Source organism: Cricetulus griseus, chromosome 7 (genome assembly GCF_003668045.3).
Source record: "Cricetulus griseus strain 17A/GY chromosome 7, alternate assembly CriGri-PICRH-1.0, whole genome shotgun sequence".
In the NCBI taxonomy this organism is placed as follows: domain Eukaryota; kingdom Metazoa; phylum Chordata; class Mammalia; order Rodentia; family Cricetidae; genus Cricetulus; species Cricetulus griseus.
The window spans coordinates 62,966,168-62,983,417 of NC_048600.1; positions in this window are offsets into that span (position 1 = coordinate 62,966,168).

Sequence of the window (17,250 nt, forward strand, 5' to 3'; positions counted from 1 at the left end):
TGCCATACTTCATCTGAAGAGCACATTACATGCACACACAAGTGTACACACACACACACACACACACACACACACACACACACACACACACACACCACAGATTCCTAAAAGGTCTTAATAAATGAACATTTTAGTTAAAGCCCTGCCAAGTAAAATCTCCAGGGACAAAGCCAAAGTCCCTGCATTTCTTTTTTCACAAAAGCCTCAAGAGGCTAAGCACATTGAAGCCTGTGAACCATCACTCCAAATTAACCATTGTACTGGTCCAAAGCTGTGATCACATTTCTTCGTGACTGTAAGATGACTTCAAAAGCAATTTGTAGAATCAAAAACTTCTCAAGTTAAAAGGCATTTCCAGAGATCAAGTCTCCAGTTTTGAAAAGCAAAACAGAATCAGTACCAGAAAGGAAGAATTGCCTATGCAGGGGGCAAGAAACCAGGGCCAGAACAATTAGAACTCCTAATGAATTAAAACTTATTCTTCTAGCAAGCTTACTCCCAAAAGAAGTGCTAAATGAGTGTCTATAAACAAAAACAAGAACTTAAGCAGGTTTTCATGAACTATTCATAAAGACATGACATTTGGAATGAAAAAGACCTCATTGAAATTACCATATCATTAATACTCTCTAGCATTATCTATAAACCCTTCCAATCCATGTATCTTGTTACCAGAGATGTTCTAGCTTATTTACTTGAAAATTGTTTACAAAAATGGAAGAGAAGGCTTGAAATCCATCCATGACAAAACAATTGGCACTTTGTTGTATAGTTTGTGAGATACAGGTAACTTTTGCTTTGCTAACTGGCTGTGCTTTTGCACTGCCTTCTAAAGTATTTATATTTACATCCATAGCTCTGTGTTGCTTGCAACTTTGGCCAAAGAAGTTTCTTTTTGCAGTGTGCCGTGGTTAAATACAGAGACTTACAACACATTCAAGTGCCAATTACAAGAAACTGTGAGTTCATAGCAGTGGATGAAACATCAATAGCAACCCAACCCACCCTCAAAGGTTCAAGGAACATCATAGAAAGAGTAGAGAGAATGTAAAAACTGTTGGATGGGGAAGAGAGCTGTGAAATTCCGACTTAGGGACATGGCATGGCTGCATGCGCCAATTCACAGCAGCTATGGCTACCTGCACAAGGTAGCCAGTCAAATTGCCAGCATGGATGGAGAAGGGGCCTCCAGATCTCACCCTTAGTGAAAAAGCTATTGGCACTTATTGACTACTGAGGTAGGAATAGTTAGTCTCCTTTGGGAATGTGGCTACCAATAGGTTTCCCAGACCTCTGTGTAGAGCCTCACACTCATGTGTATTAGGGCAGCATTAACTAGATTGGGAGGTCTTATAAATAACCTTAAAAATGCATGAAGTGGGAGAAAGAAGAATGGGGAGCATTATAGGAAGTTAGAGGAAGGCGGTGGTAGATGGATATTAACTAAAACACACTGCATAAATACATGAAAGTTTCAAAGACTAAATAAAATATTACTATATAAAAACTTATTTATAATGTATAGAAATTTTAAAGAATATATATATACACATAAAACTTATTTTTAGTCAGATGTTAGCTTACGTTGTCATATCTATTTTTTATGAAGATAAAAAAGAAGAGGGATACTCCAGGGCACGATCACATTTCAGATAATTTTTCCCATGTGAAATCTCTCATTCTTTGACTAATGGCGATTACAATAACAATGATGACATGATAATGATGGTCATGGTGGTGGTGGTGGTGACAGGAAGTGAATTTTACTCTTTAGTCCCCATATTCAGTTATTCAAGTATAAATTATGATGGATGTGGCTGATTTTGTTGGCATCTGTGGCTCTCCAGGTCCTCAAATTGCCTGTTGTTAATTGCATCTATAGTAAATCGAGGAAATAAACAAACTCAATTTGGCACCTACAAAAATATGACAGACTGGCATCAGTTCAGCCAGAAATCTGCCTTATCTGGTGGTCTTCCCCATTAATCCTCTTAAAAGTTGCTGAACTGAAAGCCTAGTTCAAAGAGAGACACAAAGATCTTTGGATATGTTTAAGAATGAATGGGGTGGGGGAGGCTAGGAAATCATAGCCAGCTGGCTAAACTCTCCATCTCTAGCTTTAGCCAACTCATGGTGTGTGTTTAGGAAGCAGATTATTTCCTCTTCTGGTGAATTAAGCACTGTGTCTACTTCTTGGTGATTTGCACACCTGAGTTTTGCTACCCAAAGCTGTACCCAATACCCATGGCTGGAAGAATTTCAAGAAGTCTCATGGACTATTATGTCTGCCAGCTAACACGACTTCTCAATATCTCAGGGAAGAAGAAAGAGCTGCTTCTCTCTTTTGTCTTCTTTTTCATTGTAAAAGAAAGTCAATACACATAATTTCAACAATGCTGTCACCACTGATGGTCTCAGAACACACAGACCAGAAAACAAGACACACTAACCAGCAGTTAACACCAGTTCTTGACCTCCGGAACCAGTTCAGCTAAAGCAGGCTGAATATTCCATCCTAAGACTGAGCAGAAATGGCTTCTCTCACAACACCAGAACCTTCATTTTTAGATATTTGTGGGGTTCAACATAGATGTTTCTGGGAGAAGGGAAATCTCACAAGTCACCGGTAATTTTCTTTGTAACAGAAATGGAAATGCGAGGTCATGCAGCAACTATGAAAAACAATTCAAAAGTTTCTTAAAGAACTAGAAACAAATTACTAAGTAATACCATACCAATCCTGTGTATGTATACAATACCAATCCTGTGTATGTATACATCCAATGGAAATGAAATGTACATGTCAGAGAAACTCCTGCACTCACATGCTTACAGTAGAGATGTTCACTATAGCCAAGACACAAAATGTGCCTAGTGCCCATTGGTAGATGAACAGATTTTTAATGTCCCTACACATATTTATTCCATTATAACAGAGTGAAGTTTCATCATTTGCAGCACCATGGGTGGAAATGGAGGATACTGTTTTAAGTAAAATAAATCAGACATAGAAAACTGAGTACCTCATGTTCTCACATAAACCTGGATGCCAAAGTTGACCTAGAAGAGGCACCAATACAAAAGTGAGTCCCTGAGCCTGAGAAGAATGTGGAGGAGGAAGAGGTTGGGAAAGAGTTAGTAATGGAAACACCTGTCCTATCTGGTGGGAAATACCTAGTAATGCTCTGATCACAGTGGAATAAACATTATGGAAAGCTAGGCAGTGGTATTGTACACCTTTAATCCCAGCACTCAGGAGGCACAGGCAAGAGGATCTCTGTCAGTTCTAAGCCAGACTTGAAACAGTTCTGCCAATCATTCAACTCTAATCATCACTCATTGTTTACCTGTATTGAAATACCATACTGTAATATACCATAAACATGTGTAACTCCTATTACCTATATTGAAATACCATGCTGTAATATACCATGAGCATGTATTATTCCTCTGTGCCAATTAAAAGAGATTAGCAAAGATAAGCAGATGCTTATGGGGAAAGAAAAAATGATTGGAAGTCATTTACAATAGAGTTCAAGTTTGAGCATCACCTGTATCAATTAGAGATAGTTGTATTCAATAAGGACAAATTATTGATGGCTTTGGGGAGAAAGTAAAGTTTGTTTTGAAAATCTGAGAAAAAAACATAGACTTGATTGGAAAGCCAAATAACTAGTTGAGGAGCACTGGCTAAACATTGTTCTAAGATTCACCCCAGTAGATAGAAAGTGAGTGCTCAGTATTGATTTAGTGCCTTTCCCGGTCCACTGTCTATACTGCCCTGGATCAGGGATAAGAATGTAAGAAACCCAAGAAATGAGAAACTGAGACAGAAACAACATGTCTGCTATCTTGTTAAGTATCAACAAACATATGATGTTTCCCTGCAGGGATTTTTTCTTACTAGAGAAACCATGTATTCTGTTATATAAAGCACAATTGGAGAACTTAGCATGAGTCAGGAGATATGGGACTCATCTCCCTTTGTGGAAGGAAGAAGGAAATGAGATTCAGTGGATACATCCTGCAAGCCAAGCATCTCTAAAATAAACAATGCATTTAGACCTCTAGGAAAGGAATCGGATATCCAACTGAGCTACTTTTAAGTGTCTTTAGCTCTTACCACAATTACTGCATGATCTGTTTAGACAATGACGTAAATGCTCTTAACTTCACTGCTTCTTGCTAGATGATATATCACTAAACAAATCAGACATTAAATGCATGAAAAAATACATTGCCTATATATCAAGGCAAAGAAAAATGTTCCAAGAATTCTTGAAAAAAGATACATTGCTTATTAAGGATTGTGGCTTAATACATTGTAGCTTAAGTGCTGCAAATAGGCATTATAACTGCGTTGTCCTTTTACTTTATATTGTTGTGAAATATAGTATGTGAGGTAACACAGGATAAGAGAAAGGAGTGGCTAAGAGAAATCACAGAGCCTGTACCTCTCCTCTGCTCACTGGCTATCATGCACAGAAGACACATTAAAAGAGAGGAGATCAATGCACACCACAACTGTGTGAATTTTCACAAACATCTCTAGAATAAACTAGATCATTAATACAACTCCTAAAGCAAAGAAATAGAACACATTGCAATTACCTATTCCAGAACAAGGCGATAGCTATCCCTTTGGGTCAGGATGCTTAAAAATAACCAGGACACAATCAATCAATGTGGTCCATGACTGTAGGGAATTTTTATGATTGCAGTTAATCATGAATTCACTCATTAGGGCAAGACACTGAACATATCAGTAGCTAAAAAATTATGATCCTTGATCCTACTCCTTCATAGAGTTTATAGCACTGTGAGGATGACAGTAAAAGTGTCATCCTGAGACCCTTCAGAAAAGAATTTGAGGAGGAGTCACAGAAAACCCTAACTGACATAAAAGACAGATAAGTAAAAGGACAACACATTCAAGGTTCTTGCAACAACATTGCATTGATATAGATTTTTTGGCTAGGAGAAAAGGGTAGACAAAGATTTGTTCATGTCCCCAAATTTTTTAAGTGCTAAGATGGACACTGTGGCTTATGTTTCTAACAACAGTATTCAGGAGAAAATAAACATAGGATATTGTGTGGGATCCAGTCAGCCTAAAAGGAAGCTCTCAAATTTTACGAGTCTGCTACCTACATAATGTACGCAATGGCATCGCTTCTCCATCACAGAATGGGTAAATGCCTACTGGAACTGTTTTCTTTTTTTTTCCACTTTTTTATTTAAATTAGAAACAATCTTATTTTACATATCAATCCCAGTTCCCAATCCCTCCCAAACTCCCATGCCCCCCACTAATCCCCTCTCCCCCCCCATCCCACTCCCTATTCACTCCCCAGGAAGAGTGAGGCCTTTCATGGGGGATCATCAAAGTCTGTCACATCATTTGGGGTAAGGCCCTCCCCCATATATTTAGGCTGAGAGAGTATCCCTCAGGATGTCAATCTTCCTGACCCCTCATGTTCTCCTCTCCCCTTTTCTTCTCCCCTCCTCTTTCTTCTGCCTTTCTCCCTTCTCCCTCATGCTTCCAATTTGTTCAGGAGCTCTTGTCTCTTTCCTTTTCTCCAGGGGCCCATGTATGTCTCTCTTGGGGTCCTCCTTGTTTCTTAGCTTCTCTGGAGGTGTGGATTGTAGGCTGGTAAATCTTTGCTTTATGTCTAATATCCATATATGAGTGAGTTCATACTATGTTTGTCTTTCTGGGACTGGGTTACCTCATCCAGGATAGTTTCTTCTAATTCCAACCAGTTGCCTGCAAATTTCAAGATTTCACTGTGTTTTTTTTTCCACTGAGTAGTACTCCATTGTGTGAATGTACCACATTTTCTTTATCCATTTTTCAGCTGAGGGGCATCTAGGTTGTTTCCTGTTGGAGTAAAATTACCATACACGGGATAGGGATAATGTAGGTTAATTTTATTGGGGAGAAATCACTTACATGGGAAACTGATAACCCAGGGTCGGCTCTCTGAGCATCCAGTCTCAGCTGCCCTCCGAGACCCAAACAGAACCCTGAGCAAGCAAGCCTGTTCTCCCCTCAGACCTAAATCCCACACACCCTGTACCCACATGTGGCCACAGGTGCCTAGTAAGATCTCTCCCTACAGTTTCCAGGTTCTGGATATTACAAATAATGCTGCTATGAACATAGTTGAACAGATGTCCTTGTTGTATGTATGTGCATCCTTTGGGTGTATGCCTAAGAGTGGAATTGCTGGATCTTGAAGTAGACTGATTCCCAATTTCCCGAGAAACCATCATTCTGATTTCCAAAGTGGCTGTACAAGTTTACATTCCCACCAGCAATGGAAGAGTGTTCCTCTTTCTCCACAGCCTCTCCAGCATAAACTGTCATTGGTGTTTTTGATTTTAGCCATTCTAACAGGTATAAGATGATATCTCAGAGTTGTTTTGATTTGCATTTCCCTGATGGCTAAGGATGTTGAACATTTTCTTAAGTGCCTTTGAGCCATTTTAGATTCCTCTGTTGAGAATTGTCTATTTAGTTCTACACCCCACTTTTTAATTGGATTGTTTGGTCTTTGGGTGACTAGCTTCTTGAGTTCTTTGTAAATTTTTGGAGATCAACCCTCTGTCAGATGTGGAGTTGGTAAAGATCTTTTCCCATTCTATGGGCTGCTGTTTTGTCTTGTTGACTGTATCCTTTGCCTTACAAAAGCTGCTCAGTTTCAGGAAATCCCATTTATTAACTGTGGATCTCAGTGTCTGTGCTAATGGAGTTATTTTCAGGAAGTGGTCTCCTGTACCAATTTGTTCAAAGGTATCTCCCACTTACTCTTCTAGGAGGTTTAGTGTGGCTAGGTTTATGTTGAGGTCTTTGATCCATTCGGACTTAAGTTTTGTGCATGACGATAGATTTGTATCTATCTGCAATCTTCTATTGTTTTCTTTTACTATGTGGAAAAGTGGAGTTGAGAGAAGTGATTTGTCTGGGGTCCAGTGGCAGCTGAGTGAGTCATGACTTGAGGCCAGTTCTGCCTACCTCCAAGCCCAGTGTGCTGAATCATTGCAAACATACTGCAATGGTTTTCATCCGTGGTATATGACCTGGAAGAAAATCACAAAGGATGGCTGCTGTTGGAACTCAGGACAGTGTGGAGGAGAGCCTGAGAGACAGTCTTCCCCAAGGAAGAGCACACCAATTAATTATTCAATACCAAATGGTCAGTCCTGAAAATATACATACAAATAACATATGGACTGATTATATGTATAATTAAAGGAAAAATATGCCACTAAAATATGCAGTAGTCCCTGTTTGGAATTACTGTGTTTGAATGCTGGTCCCCTCCCCCCACTGGATCTGGGCTAGTGAGTTTGTATTTATTTATTTATTTGTAATTTTATGTACATTGGTGTTTTGCCATGGGTGTCAGATCCCCTGGAACTGGAGTCAGACAGTTATGTGCTTCCGTGTGGGTTCTGGGAATTGAACCCCGGTCCTCCTGAAGAACAGTCTGTGCTCTTAACCACTGAGCCATCTCTCCAGCCCTGGGCTAGGGAGTTTCAGTTGTGTTAGATAATCAGCTGATTTCCTTAAATATACTGTCAAGAGTATGCAAAGCCATGTACCAAAAGCCAAGCAACTACTCATGTCCTACATAACAGGAGAGGACTTCCTATTGGATCTTGTACCCCAGCCATGGTGACCCATTGATCTCATGAATTTGTGGACAACAGACTGGCTGCCAAGATCTAGCTTTCACAAACATGTCGTCACCAGGGGAAACATGGTGTTAGAATAGACATGATTTGTCCAGGAAACAGGAAAGTGTAATCCAGCACTCATGAATTGTTTACTTGTTTATATTCAGCCAGCTATCAGCCCTGTGGAGTTGTGTGAGTTAATAAAGGCCTTTTAACAGCATCCGCAGTAACAAAAACAAAAAACGAAAGTCACATCTTTTACAATTGTCTAACCAAAAATGCCCTAAACTCCTCAGTGGAAATGCAATTCACAAGAAGAGTGAGGATTTTTTCCTAAGGTCATGAAGTCACTTAATGGATGAGTGCATCCTTGAGCTGCAGGTACACAGTACACCCATGCAGCTGACTTCCTGTTATCAACAAACATATTTTCCTCCCATTCAAATAGAAGTCTAGATACTTTGTGACCTAGAATCTCCTAGGCAGTGGACCAGCCCTTAACTCACTGTACTCTCATCTGCTCCAGACAAGAAGGCCATTGGCCTTGGTTTGCAAATGTGCAGAGTCACAGTCTCTTTAATTATTTTGCTGACATTCCAGAAGGGTCTCAGAGTAGGAGCTGAACAACCAATTGTCCCCTTCAGTGTGGTGTCTGTGGCACCGCCACAGATAGCTTCTAAATTTAAGTTTGAACTGTCTTGTAATTGGATGGTTAAGTATTGCTTCCCGCCCACACTTGCTACTAGCTTAGCCTCAGGCTACTAATTACCAGCAAGACAGGTCAGTTGTTGAGTGTGCACCAGCTCCATCATTTCTGACATCCTCACACAATGACAGGCCTGCCCTTTTCCTTTTTGCAAATCTGGGTTAGCCAGGGTTTGGCTTCATTTTCATGAATGCAGAATCCTCAGCACTGCCATCAGTGATTTAAATTATTTAGCTAGATGTCCTGCAGGTAAAATGTGTCTGTCCACTCAACATATATTTATTTACTCAGGCTCCTTCTGCACTCAGTCTTCTCTTAGGTTCTGCATATAAAGAGGAGAGTTAAATGTGTAAGTTCTTATCCCCGTGGAAGCTACTACTGTCCAGTGGCCTAATAAAGCAACAGATGAAACAGAAATAAATACAAGATGTGCTCAAAGCCAAAAGAAAAGAATGCTATGAACAAAAACAGGAGAATCCATTTCAGGTGTAGAAAAGAGGACCAGAAAGGTTTCTGTGATGAGAAAGCAAGAGTAGTAGGTCTGTAGCTCAGGGGTAGATAACTGATCTAGCATTGACAAGGTCCTGGGTTTGATCCCCAACAGGGGTAGGGGAGGAGGTGCCAATATACTTAATTGAGACCTAAACTGGAAGAAGGCAATTTGTGGTGTGTAGGTCATGGCAAAAAGTAAGAATGTCCACATAATAATAGCAGACAAGTCCACAGTGGGAAGGCTACTGGAATCAGAGTTAAAAGAGAGAAAATGAGGAGTAACGGAAAGGAAGATGAAGGTGAAGAGACCAAAGGCCTTGTCTGCCATGTTAGGAAACTTGGGTATTGTTTGAAGTGTGACAGAAGCCAGTGACAAGTTAATTCATATGTTGATCCCTCAGTCAACACCTGGTGTGTGTCAGGCGTCATTTGAAAACCGAAGAATATGCCAATATGTGTAAACAACAAACTCTCTAACTTCCTGTAGCTTATATTTTCAGTAGAAAACTTATCACACATGGTTCTGATCTCTCCCACCTGTGTTGCGCAATATTTTGATCACACTCTGACACTACAAAGACTGTCAAAACTTTATTGCTGTGAATCAGAGGGTGGAGCTAGCTACTAGCGGACCAAAATTAACCATGGAAGTTTTGAAGGACTGAGGACACATAGAGATACACAGGAAGTAGTAGGGAGGGGCTTAGAAAGATTCTTGGCCCTTTTGGATCAAGGAAGGGGAGAGAAAGAGAGGAAGTCACTGGTCACCTCTCTATCGATTCTCTCATCATTCAGGTTCTTAGCCCCAAAATCTGACTCCCAAGTTTTTGGGAGTTTTTGTTTTTGGGGGACATGGTTTCTCTGTGTAACAGCCTAGCTGTCCTGGAACTAGACCAGGCTGACCACAAACTCACAGAGATCTGCCTACCTCTGCCTCTGCTTCTGCCTCCCAAGTGCTGGGATTAAAGGTGTGTGCCACCACGCCCCACATAAATTTCATTAATAAAGAATAATTGGGTAAATGTTTGACACCTGTGAGAAGATCACTCCTGTTTGTCATGGAAAATCAAAGAAGGGAGTTCTGGAAGTAGTTGTACGGTAGCTACAAGGACAGATGGAGAAAAATGGAGGCCACTGGGCTTAACAGTAGAGAACAACTCTCCTGCTTTCTCCTCAGAAAGGCATGTGTGCTGGGATTTTCATTTGGTTTTTAATATTTTTCCTTCTTGCTAGCGTGGTAATGGCTTTGCATGGCTCTGTATTTCATCTCCCCAGTGGTTCAAAGAAATACTATGAGAAACTGCTAAAGCTGAACTGCAGCTGATGGTCCAGAAATGAGTAGGGCAGAGCAGTGCCTTGGAGACTCTTTGGGTCTTTGCTTATCAAGGCTGATTGTGGGCACAACCTCAGGCTAAAATGAAACTAGCTCGTCAGACCCCAGCAACATATCTTTTCCCTTCCTAACATGCCTCTCCATGTTTTTCCTTCTTTTTCCACTTTCTGTTCACATACACACACACACACACACACACACACACACACACACACACACACACGCATGGGAACACATACACATTATTTTCCAATGCCTAACTAATACAAATTGTATCCAGAGAGAATGAACTCAGAATCAAGAAAGCAAAACCCAGCTTTTCCTTCTCTAAGTTAGATCCCAGGCACATCAGTTAAAGAGCCCTGGGGAGTAGATAAACACTCACATTTCTTTGTGAACCCCCACCCTGAACTTTCAGAGTGGTGCCTAAGAATCCTCATTTTAATGAATCACCCAAAGTTGTGTCAGTTGTTTATGTGTGTGTTTCTTTACTTTCCTCTTCAGAAGAATAAACTCAAAAGTATTTCATTCAACACAAGTGTCTACTCACTTCTTTGTGAACGGGGGCCAGTGTCAACCAAGGACAATGACATGGTCTCATGGAGCCCATGAGAAACAGGATGTCCTTGTGGTGGAAAGGCACTGGAAAGAGACAGGTATGGGTCAAATGCAGCCACTAGTCATGTAACCCTGACAGGTTAACATCTCTACCTCTTAGTGTCTCTCATCTTGAGAATCGAGACAGCACTATTTCCCATTTGTTGTGAGATCTAATGCCTTGATGAGAAAGGTAATAGTTATTCTGTGATTTTTCTCTTCTCATCCTGTTAGGACCTGGAGAGAGATTGGAGAAATAGAAGATGGAAAATATTATAGATGGAGAGATCATGTCTTCTTTTCTCTCCAAAAGTGACTTTTTATTCTATATAACTACCATCAGAGGAACAATGCTTTAGCCGGGGACACATGGAATTCGAGCCAGAGTCCCTTATGTAAGTAAAGACATAGTTATTACCACAAGCAACAGAAGCAAAACTCCCACTCTCATCCTCCTATGCTCACTCTAGGCTGCCAGAGCCAGACTGTCAGAAAACACTTCCTTGATCTGCCCCTAGAGAGCTTTGCAGCCTAAATTTAACTCCTTCCATTATGGGAGGGGGCAAAAAATAGTGGAGAGAAAGTGCCACACACTGGAACCTCTTAAGAAACAAGTTACAATATATTTTGCAATGTAGATGTATAAATAATATATATTAAATATGTGCTCATTCATTTATTTGTTTCCCAAATGGCAAAAGGGAAGCCTAAGATGTAGGGGAAGCAAAACACACTCTTCAAGATTAGCTGTCATCATAAGCCAAAATCCAGCTCTATCCTGTGTCTCACATTATACTGGCTGGCCTCTTCCTGCAATACATCATCCTCCCTTAGGATGTCATCCCCCCAGACTCCTGTATAGATGTCAGTGTGGAAGCCAAGGGTGTAAAACAAATGTATATAGACAAAATGGAAAGGAGACAGATAGAAATGAAGAAAAGATTCCAAACAGACACCCCACTCCATCCACGTGAGGGGAAATGACACCCCTGTCCCATACAGTAAGAATGAACACCTGCTAATGCATGACACCACTGCCAGGAAAACATCACAAGCCATGACTGGGTTTCTCATTGAGGTTATCCTGGAGATTATTATTTTGATTACAATGGCTACTTTCTTTGCCTAGATCCTCCATTCCAGTTACTCTCTCCAGCTTGTTCTAGAAAGGGACCAGAACAATGGACTAAAATCCTTATAAACTCAACACTGCCATGTCTACAGGGTTTCACTCAGAGACAAATCTTTGGCCCTGTCTAACCAGAGCATTTCCAAAGGAGCTGAGAACACATGATTTTCTCATGCCAGCTCTCTTTCCATAAAGACACAGCCTGGAGGAGCATGAGTCCATATTCTTCAGCATGGAAGATCATGAGAGAAATGAGGCTGATGTAGTATAGGAATCTTGGGGTCCACTGGGAAAATTAACATAAATGACACCACAGCTTCATATCTGGTCTGCAGACATTTCATTGATTTGGTGAGATATCAGTGTCATCAGACTAGTGACACTTGGGGCTCTATTACCTGGAATTCCACAAAATATGGCTATATCAGGGGCAATGATCTCAAAACCCATAGACTAGGTTCTATAACAAGTAACTCTCCAAGGACATAGAAACTGTATGTTCTTCTTGAAAACTCTACCCCTTACAAATAATGTGATTCTCAACTGGAGCAGAAATACCAGACTGCTTAGGGATACGTATGATGAAGATGTATGTATAAGGCCTATAAACTGAAAAGCTACAGGGAATGGGGGGAATGGATATGTAAATATGAGTAGTGATTAAAGAATTTAAATAGAAAGAAATTAAGAAAGCCTAGTTATATGGAGATCTACATAGTACTTGTACATTGTCAGGATATTAATTCTTAAGCTCATACATAAATGTACCTAGTGCAAAGAAAATCCCAGAAGATGTTTGGAGGAACTGACAGTGTGATTGTTAACATTGTGGAAATATAAAAGTTTCAGAATCCAAACCAACTTAGTAAAATAAAAGCAAACTTGGAAGTTTAAACTACCAGTTTCCAGATGCCTATGAAGTTAATGGATAATTTTTCAATCTCAGCACCATTGAAATTTGGGATGGGTGATTCTTCATTTTATGAAAACTGGTCTGAGCATTATGGGCTGTTTAGCTGCATCCCTTGTCTCCACCAAATAACTATGTAAACCCCTAGTTTCACATCAAAAAATGTTATTAGGCATTATCCAATATACCCCTGGGTACTCATATCACCACTGGCCTGTAATGATCAAAGCAACAAGGCACTGGCATTAAAGAAGCAAGCCAATAAAACATAACAGTAAAGCCCACAAATACACCCAAACATACATGGTCAGTCAACTTTTGGCAACAATCCAAAGGCAATTCAATTGGGAAAATGGCATTTCCACAAAAGGCATTTTAACTATTTTATATCAATAGGCCAATAACAGGATGCCAATTCAATTCAAACTTCATACAACACATAAAAATTAATACTCATAATGAACCTTATATGTAAATATATAGTGTAAGACTGATTATGGAAACCATCCAAAACTCACTAATATGAAAATTACAAAAAACTGAGAGAGAGAAGTTACTTTTCAGATCATAGATATGATGAAGGTCTTATGTGTAGAAAAAAATAAGTCTCAAGGGTGGAAAGAAGAAAGCAAAGACTGGAGAGAAGATCTGAATAGACACTTCTTCATTGAAGAGGTCATGGGAATTCCAAATGAGCACTTGAAAGGATGTTCAGTGTTGCCAGTTATCAGAGAAATGGAAATTAAAACTACAATGACATTCCAGTGGCTAAAATTATGATTAACCATGCCACCTGTTGACGATCAATGTCTAAAGTACTGCTTCTGGGAATAAAAAAAATCCTGTAATCACTTTGGAAGGCAGATACCTGCTTCCTTGGGTGTACATGTACTGGCTTGCAGTAATATTGTAACAAAGCACCACAGACTGGGGGCTTTGAGGAATACTGTAATGAAGTACCACAAACTAGACAACTTTGCAGTGTTTTATCTCCATTCTAGGAGACAGAAGTCCTGGTGTGTTCCTTTCAAGAGCAGTGAGGATGGGTGTGATCTGTACCACTCCCCTGCTTTCTGAAGTTGACTGGAAAATCTTTCTTTGGTGGTATTTGACTTGTAGAAGCAAGGCCTCCACTCCTGCCTTTATCATCACATGGCATCCTTCCACTTGCATGTCTGTGTCTTCATCAGCCTTTTGTAGCATTGATGTAGATGTTACTGAGCAGATGAACAGTGCCTGCTGGTGGGGGATGGCTGGGGAGAACACAAAGCTTTATAGAGAGGAGCCAGGAACCCTTAGGGGCTGGCTGGCCTGTTTTCTATCAACTGTAATGGTTAAGTTCATGGGTTTATACATAGGTCAAAGTAATCAATGTGTAGAGATTACATTTCAGTTATACCTCTCCAAAGCTGTTTTTTTTAAATAACTTGTACACAATTCCACTCATAAAAGATTAAAGTCCTTTCTAATGATCTTGTTTTATCTTTATTACCCCTGTAAATACCCTGCTTCCAAGTCGTCACATTCTGAGACCATGTGAGCTAAAATTCTAACCTATTTTTAGAGAATAAATTCAAACCATGATACCTAGCACATAGCCAAGGCATTCAATTCCTGAGAATTTATCCAACACAAATTAAAACACTTATCTGTGTGCTTACAACGTCTTTATCCAGAATAGCCACAAGCTAGAATCTAATCAAATATCCATCCACAAGATCATCAAATTGTGGTATATCTATACAATAGAATAGCAGCACTCGGCAATAAGAATGGATTAACTTACTGATCCTAAGATGACGAAGATGTCAAAATAAATTGTGCTGAATAACAAAAGCCAGACAAAGAGGAATAAATCTTTTCCAACACTAGTTCTATGCAACTCAAGAAAATGTAAAAACAATGCATTGTGACGGGAAGCTGGTGAATAGATGTCTGGTGATGCAGGAACTTGAGAAGAGCAGGGTGCAGTTGTAAAGAAAAACAAGAAACCTCTGGGGACTGACTGGCTTGTTCATTAACGATTATAGTGACAAGTTCATGAGTTTATATGTATGTCAAAACTTATCAATGAGTATGGTTTATATTTCAATTATATATTTCCCAAGCTATTTCTTAAATAATTTGTACCTAATGCCAGGCACCTGATAATGCAAACAGCTAGGGGCTGTCATGCTTATCTGATGATTTGGTTAAATCAGGACACTTTAAAGAAAGTATACCACTCCATTATATTTAAAGACATGAAAGTAATATTTCTATGCTAGTTGTCATCTGAAAACACATCATGAAATCCTAGAGAGTTATGATGCCATGAAAAGAGATGCCTATCTGGAGAGTACACTGACTCAGAGTGAAGGAATAACACTTGAAAACAGAGTCTACTCCTCAGAACTGAGTGAGAGAGGGAATTGCTACCCAAAGAGCAAAGCCTTCAGGCTCAAATGTCCTGCCAAGGCCATATCAGCTGTGTTCAATGTGATATACTGAGCCTTGAAGTCTGGGTGCACTGATGAATGAGATGTCCTTCTGATCTACATGGATCTTCTAATCTGATGGTCAAGAATAAAGGATAGATTCTCTCACACTGCCAGAATGCTATGTGATTGGGAGTCTGTGTGTAGCATGTGTGTAGCAGGCTGTAAGTGCCTGGAAGCCTGTGGAGAGCTGCGATGTGCCGCGCCTTAAAGATGGCGCCGGTTTCCGCCTTCCACCATCCCGAGGGTGAGTGCTCTCTGGAATAAACAACTCCTTATTTGGCTTGGTCTAAGATTCAAACTTGCATCAGCAAATGCGAGCCTATCCGCCTTAGCCACGTGGTGTTCTGGGGTTGGCTGGCAAGAGTGCTTTTAAGCTGTGGGCTGGCTTTCCCCGGGGTTAGAAGATTGTTCAAGGTTCCTGAGTAAACTGCTTAAGGAAGAGTCTCAGCATTGCGCCTTCCTTGCTGGTCGAGGCGGTCGCGACAGAAGCCCAAAGGAAAAGTGGGTGGGGTTGTCACAACTAACCATTTCTGTATAGATCTGAACAGAATAAAAATCTATCATCAATACATCAATTGTCAGGTATGATGATTATACATTTGTAATCCCAACACTTTGGAGGTGATAGCAGAAGAATCCAGAGTTCAAAGTCATCCTCAGCTACATAGTAAGTAGGAAGCCAACCTAAGCTGCATGAGACCCCGTGTCACAACAATAACAACACTGAAAAGTGTGTAAATTGACAGCTTGCCCAGATCAACATCTCATATTTGATATCAATATGTACACTGGGCATGAAGAATGAATAGTTCTCTTCCTTGGTGCTAGAATGAATGGTTACAAGTTATTCATACAAAGCCTTACTTGTTATATCTTAACTATATTTAAGTTTAAATGGAGTTTTGTTTGTTAGAGTCTAAGATACAAGGCAACAAAAATATAGAGTCCATGGTTTTGATGAGATTAGTTTAAACTTGACATTTGAACCAATCCAGTCCAAATACTTGTAGTAATAGTGGCAGAGTTATTTATAGTCTGTAACTTACTTTCTATATATGTCTCCATGGGTGGGACAATTCAACAGTTTTCTGCACTGACAAAAAGTGCATTTATCAGTAAGATGACAGCAATAAAAGCTCCCTACTAAACATAAAAAATTAATTCAGGAAACAGTTATACTTGATAGATCTGTGTCTGGACCAAGAAAGAGCTCTTGAGGTGGTAAGACATGGTCCCTGACCTCACAATGATGTCTTAATTTAATGAGAAAGAGGATGAAAGTTATATCGGACATGACACACACCAGAAGGACACTATTAAAAGGAAACAACCACAAAAGGGATCTTCATGGGGGGAGGGAGTCAGAAAACTGAAGAAGAAAAGGCAAGATCACTTTTGATTTAACAAATAACAAATAATGGGAAACTAGTGTGCTAGAGAACAGAGTTCTAGTGCGAGAGAAATGAAACAAGTGTAAGATGGGGAAAGAAAAGCCAGACCAGAGCAAATGTCTTCCCAAACCATACAAGCAATGTGAGAATGATTCCAAAGGATTACAAAACAAAGCTGTTACTAGAAAAAATATATGCAAGTGAACACATCCTTCATTTATTGTGCTCAGTTTAATGATGCTAGTATAATCAGATACACAGGGATCCAGTTTGGGCTCTTGTTCCCAGGCTGTCCACTCAACTAGCTCCAGGACACAAACATACATAGCCTATCAATAATGGATTACAATTTGAGGGTGAAACCTCAGGCTTGCTCACCTTCTACAAGAAATCCAACAGTCACAAACTTAACCACCACTGCTGTGATAGTAACTCTTGTCCATTCCTCTACTTTTATTCATTGTTAGGTCATCAGAGTCCATGAAGTTTCAAAGCTCTCTGGCAGGGAAGCAAATGTGTTCAGAATGCT